The sequence below is a fragment of the Diachasma alloeum genome, unplaced genomic scaffold (genome assembly GCF_001412515.2).
Source record: "Diachasma alloeum isolate Michigan unplaced genomic scaffold, Dall2.0 Dall_scaffold_71670, whole genome shotgun sequence".
NCBI classification, from domain to species: domain Eukaryota; kingdom Metazoa; phylum Arthropoda; class Insecta; order Hymenoptera; family Braconidae; genus Diachasma; species Diachasma alloeum.
The window spans coordinates 79783-86282 of NW_021683534.1; positions in this window are offsets into that span (position 1 = coordinate 79783).

Consider the following 6500-nt stretch of genomic DNA (forward strand, 5'->3'; position numbering starts at 1 on the left):
TTTCTTCCAATGCAAAGAACAATTCTTTCCCTTTGTGACGAGCCTAAACTGAGCTGAATCGATAAATTTGTTGCTGAGTTATGAATAATTTTAAAAAAGTCTAAAGTGTCCATTTTACCCCACCCGCCCCTACAGATGAGATTGAAATCTTAAGAAATCTCGTGAAATCCCGTGAAATTGTGATGAGGGATCGGAACAATCATCAATTTTAAAATAAATTTTCAATCCAACAATTTTCAATTACCGTGAGTGTCCCAATTGCCGCACGGGACCCCTTTCCCGGACGCAGAGCGCTCTTAGGATAGAATTTAGCATTTATCACATATTCACAGTCATCATGTGCATTTCATTTTGTTACATGCGATTGTCCAATTATTTCCCTTCAAATCACACTATTGACGAATGTTCCACGAGTTTCATACAATTATTAGAAATTAATCTACGTAAGAGTACCCATGGCTGGTCTCTGAGCTGGTGGTTGTGTAGTGCGCGAACGTTAAAAATCATCGATATTGCGTAAGGATCAAACAACAAAATGTAAGTGAACAATTGATTTTAATAGGTTTCTAGTAGTTGAGCAACAAATTTGGAAAAAGCTGAAATGAAAAAAAGAGAAAAATAATTGTTTTTTATGGAGGAAATGTTAAATCCGGCATCTCGGACGACTGAATTCGCGGTTGGAGGAGTTCCCGCACATGTGATTTCCAACCCTTAACCTCAATGTTTTTTTTCTGTCAGTTTCTTTGCTTTCATAAAGATATATTATTTTCTGAAACTCTCGTGCATTAGATAATGAAAAAATTATGAGAATAAAAATAAAAATAACGAATATAACAAATTCATCCATTTTTTTGAATCTTCTAGGCCTGGAAATACAGAAAAAAAAGCCCGCAAATATACCAATGAGGACTTGCGAAAATCTCTGAAGACTGTCATTCAGGAAGAACTCTGGGATGAAAAAAAAAGAACTTTTAGATAATAGTTGTGGAGACGCTAACGATTCTCACAGCCCTCCCGAAAAAATCCCTCTAAATGAACCATAAACTCAAATATTTTATTGTCTCAACGTTTTTGTTTGTCTATTATTGTGTTGATCACAGTTTATCATTGTTGAAATAGTAATAAAATTACACTTAATATACTTTTCACAACTGATTTCCTATATTTCTCTGCCTCTATTTCACTGTGTCCGAGAATCGGGCATACGATATCCGACAACCCGGCTAGGTCAGTTTTAGCCATCCGAGAACTCGACCATAAGAGCTATGATGGTTTTTTATAAATATTTATCGAATTCTTCGGAATTAAAGTTGAAATCGAATGTCTTTTTGTCAAGAAATGATCAAAGATGACTCATGAACCTTCAGAACTTATAATTACAAAAAAAAACACAAATTAAACGCTATTGTTTGGTAGAATATTCTTAACCGTGCGGCAATTGGGACACTCACGGTACCATTATATTAATCATCAATTGAATACCGTGGTGGCATCAGTTTTCGAATGGTTAAGGGGCACCCACCCATTAATATCGGATTATCCCTGTTTTTTTCCCACAAATCTGAAATATTAACTCTTAGAAGTCAATTCGAATGTTTTTCTGATAGAAGGACACTTGATTTTGATTGAAAAAGTTAGGAATTAGATGAATATTCGCGACAATAAAACACAGTGTCCCGAACCCAGATTTCGAATGTCCAAAATCCACTCACTCCAGTTGTTGAATAACGTGGGCGCAGTTTTCGAATGAAGCGAATTGAAGGGGTTTGGGCGAAGAAAATTTAGGAAATGGTTTGTGAAAAACATATCCAGCGCAATTTCATTGTTATTTCAACAGTAAAAACCTGATTAAAGACTGGCGAATAAGCTCTCTACAATTGTTTCCCCCTCGCCACTTTCTGCAAGGGGAAAGGGGTGAAGGAGAAGCAGTTGGGGTTGCCCAACTTCTTCGTCACAGCGTTGGCTCTTTTTTTTAGCTTCTTCTCCTTCAAATCCTTCTCTTTTTTGATTGCACGAGCTCATTTAGTAGCCCCCTGTTGAATTTTCAATTCACGTTTATTATAGACAAGTATGAAATCGGTTACAACTTAGAAAGAATATATTCGCCATCCTCCCACCTCGTATTCTGTGAACCCAAATCTCGAATGCCGTATTTCTTATAGGTTTTTAGTTATTTTTCGTTTTGTTTCAATCTGTATCAATTCAAACATTATCCCTCAACTCATAGAAACTGATTGAAATCAATTGTTTGCTTCCATTTTGTCTCCAGAGTCTTATGAAGTGTAACTGAATTCAACCGTCTAGGCACTACATAAGGCTCGATAAGCAGATTAGTTGATCGAGCACCCCGGATAAATGTAATTTTAGGAATTTATTGCACTTTATGTAATGCATATAAATATTGTAATTCGTGCAGAAATAACTGCACTTTGAGAGGAAAACAATGAAAATGGACTTCGATGCCTTTGAATATTTATTCGTACGAAATTATGCCGTGGTGCTCCAAATTTGGCTATTTGGGGCCAATTCGAAAACTGGGGCCGCCACGTTATTCAAATTCCGAAATAATCTATCAACCAGTAATCGTATCAGAAGATTGACCATTGCATATCTAATCGAAAAAATCCTTTTATGAAATTCAGAATTATTTACTCAATAGTTTATAGAACGTTTAAATTACCAATTATTTTATTATTTTTTAATTTCAATTAAGATAAAATAACCGTAGTAATAGAAAGGTGCAGATTCTAATAATATTATCAAATATTACAAATGTAATAATTGTCGACCGATCGCTGACTGTGATGAGGAATTCATGAAATTTTGAGAAGGAATTCATAAATCCCGTAGAATCTTTTGAAATACCATTTCGAATTCATCAAAAACTATTGAGGTGAAGGTAAATGAAGAATTATGTAACCTGGAATAATTTTAGTATCCTTTTTTATTATATTTCGACGAGATTACTCAAACGAGTACACAGAGAGAGAGTTTTTAGAAAAATTTTAGTGCTAGCACGGGAAAAGAGGCGCAAAGTGACGGCCAGGAAAAAATTCCAGTGTCGGCACTAAAAATTTTATTGGGGAAAACGAGAATTTTTCCCCGTATTTCTGTCAAAATTTCACAGAAATCCCCAGAAATTTTACCTTAACAGCACTAGAATTTTTCACAGCCGGTGGATTGTGATTTTTTCCAGTGCTCGTACTAGAATTTTTCTAGAAAATTTCTTTCCGTGTACATTAATAGTAACTTGAGTATTTATTTACGTAATAATGGACCTGATTCTTTGTATAATACTTGCATTATATTCGTAATGAATGGACCCAAGAAGAGGACATCCATAAGTTTTGAGATCACACCAAGACGGTCTCTCTGAACTCACTCCAAGCTGGTTGTTCTCAATCTCGTGCCATGGAGAACATACACACATGATAGCTTTGGAATCTTTCATCCGGGATTGCGTTGGTGCACTTGACATTGAGTATTGCAATTGTTTATCTTTACCAACAATATATGAGAAAGCCAAAAGTCTTCTGATAATCGGTTTTTTCGGTTTTTTTTTCCTTCCGACACACATGAAGCTACACTACTGTCTCATGTAAACTATATCACTTCGTCGGTTGAATTGATTAGGGGTTTGGACTGGTTCTGTAACTCAACCATCTTCTCAAATTCTTGACAGGATTCATTCAATTTTTCTTTAAATTCTGGACCCAGACTGGTTCTCCTCATTTTGTAAAGTGGTAGCAGCTGGTCTAGCAGTGGCTCTAGGGGTTCTTGGAATATTTCCTCATCCCTTTCCGAGATTTTCTCCATATACTCTAGAATTTTTTCAGGCTTCGTTCCATTCGTTTCATGTCCAAGAGTGCTTCATAACATTTTCAACACCTCTATCAGTCATTTCAGCGTCAGACTTATCCGACAATTTATTGTTTGGATCGTTCAATGTTAATGAGATACATCGGTAACATTTAAAAGTCTTTACTGGGCCTTCGGACCCATTGAATAATTTCTGATATATGACGGAATGTGGGAATAACTAGGGAAAGTCGCGGACCCGATCGATTTTGCCCCATATAGCCACGAGAAAATTCATGTTTTCCTATTTTTACCTTCAAAAAGCTCGTCGTTTTCATACGATTTTCGCTTTTTTTTAAACGTTCGTTACACTGCAAAGAATAAAGTTAAGCATATATCGGTTTTACTTCATTCGCAATAGATCATGAATAAATGAATTTTGAATTTCATAAATTTGACTCTACTCTAGAGACGCCAATAAAGTAAAACGGATGCTTAACTTTATTCTTTGCAGTGTAATGAACATTTAAAAAAATCTAAAATCGTATGAAAATTACGGCACAAGGGGCATTTTGAAGATAAAAACAAGAAAAATGAAGAAACAAGCATTTTACTCGATTCAAATCTTTTGAAATCCTATGAATTGCCTTGAAGTCCTAAAAAGACTTCAGAAATCTTAGAAATTTTGAAATCTAGTGTACACTCTTTTTCGGAGTGATTATCCCCTTGGTAATTTGGCATCGGGATTGTTTGTTAGTTTTGGAAAAAGTACCTATTTGATGGATAATGTGAGAATTCGTTTTATGGTGAATTATGGGACGATTATGCTCCATATGACCTGGAATGAAAAATTATTAAAATTTCGAATTATTCCAAATTATTTTACGTAAGAAAAATGTATCTCAAATGTAAAAAAATTGAAATATAATGAAGGTTGTTCATTCAAGGTCATACGTAGCATAATCATCTCCTAATTCAACATAATTGGAATACTAGGAGATGGACATGGACCGCCTGGAAATGACTGGCATGGAGAAATGCACTCCTAAAAAATAAATTCTTCTCCCGAAAAAATGATTCTTTGGCAAAAATATTTTTTTCCTAGTGCATTAATACCTGAGATATCTGATAAATAATTCGGGAGTCCGTTTTCAGAATACGCCGGAAAAATATTCATTTAGAGAGAAATATCAAAAAACAATCCATCCAATCTCACTCAGAATAAAAGAAAATTACTGAATAAAACTGATTAAGTTCTTAAGAGGAATTCAGCAAGCAATTGATTAATACCCTTGACATTGTTTTCACTTCTCACCTTTCACAATTCAAAAAAATCCCCTATGATCATGTCGATAACCCAGTTCTCAAGAGAATTTCTTTACCGACCCAATACCCCAGAATTAAAATTTCTCCCTGTTGGCAGTTGTGGCGTGGCCTAGTAACCACTGGTTATTATGACGAAATGCCGTGGAGACGACACCGTACCGCAAATGTCTGTCAAAAAAACATAATTTCAAGTTAATGTGACTAGTGTAATCAAACATACATGGATGAGTTAATTACCTCACTCGCAGGTGCGACTGTTGAACGATCAATCGAGTGACAACAGTCACCTATCGTGGCTCTATTGACACGGCATTAGTCCTCAGAGTCCAGTGGTGGTTGGTGTCACATCGTGTTCAACGAATGTACATAATCATACATAATAAAAACGTGGAGATAAATACGAGTGCAACAATTCCCGGATCAAGAGGAGTACGATGAGGCTTAAGTGGACGAAAGAGTCCAAAATTAGTGGTCAATGTTACGGTCCATGTGTTCGCTGTTAAAATGGTGAATGGAATTGTTTGTTATTCAGGGAAATGTTATTTCCGATGTTTATCGGCATTGGAGGGAATTTCTGTTGTTGTTCTTAACCTAAGCCCCTTTGAGGCACTCGTGTTATTTTTTCTCTTGTTGATTGAGAGTGTCTGATACAATGTTGACTTTTCTACTTGTTTTATTGTGTGGGTGGAATTGAGTTAATGGGAGTTTTTTTGTTCCAGGGTACAAATATATCGCAGCTAGAACGCAATATTGGAGCTGATCAATTCCCTCCGAATGAGCATTATTTTGGATTAGTTAATGTAAGTTTTTTTTGTGATTCGTGGGGTTGGTGAGAAGAGAGATTGAGTGGGGTCAGAAACTGATTTGGAGTTATTTCTGAGATATGTTAGGGATATTCTACCCATTATTTCTCCGTTCATTTTTTGTTATTCTCGTAGAGCAATTACTTGGGTACATTTTCTCGTGAAATTTACCCGGGACTTATCTTCCATTTTGAAGTTCATTTTTGAATCAAAAAATATCTTTTTCAAATGACCTTGAAGTTTGCAGACAAAAATCTTCAACAGAGCATATCTGGTGAGGAAATTGAACAATGAGAAAATTTCAAGTTTCAATTTGTCGGGCCTGACGAAATCTAATCGTGATTGTGGCTACATATCTGAATAAATAAATTACGGGTTGATTTCTTTGAAATTTAACTATGGAAAACTATTGACACGGCATATCTCACTTCGGAATTATTTTATTGGAAAAAAAATATGGTCACGATTTTCATTCTACGAAATTTCGACGTGACTTTTGTCCTTTTTCTTTCTAGTCTTATCGATCAACGTTAAATCCGCTGTAGAACACTAAATCTTTGGCAAGCTTCATTA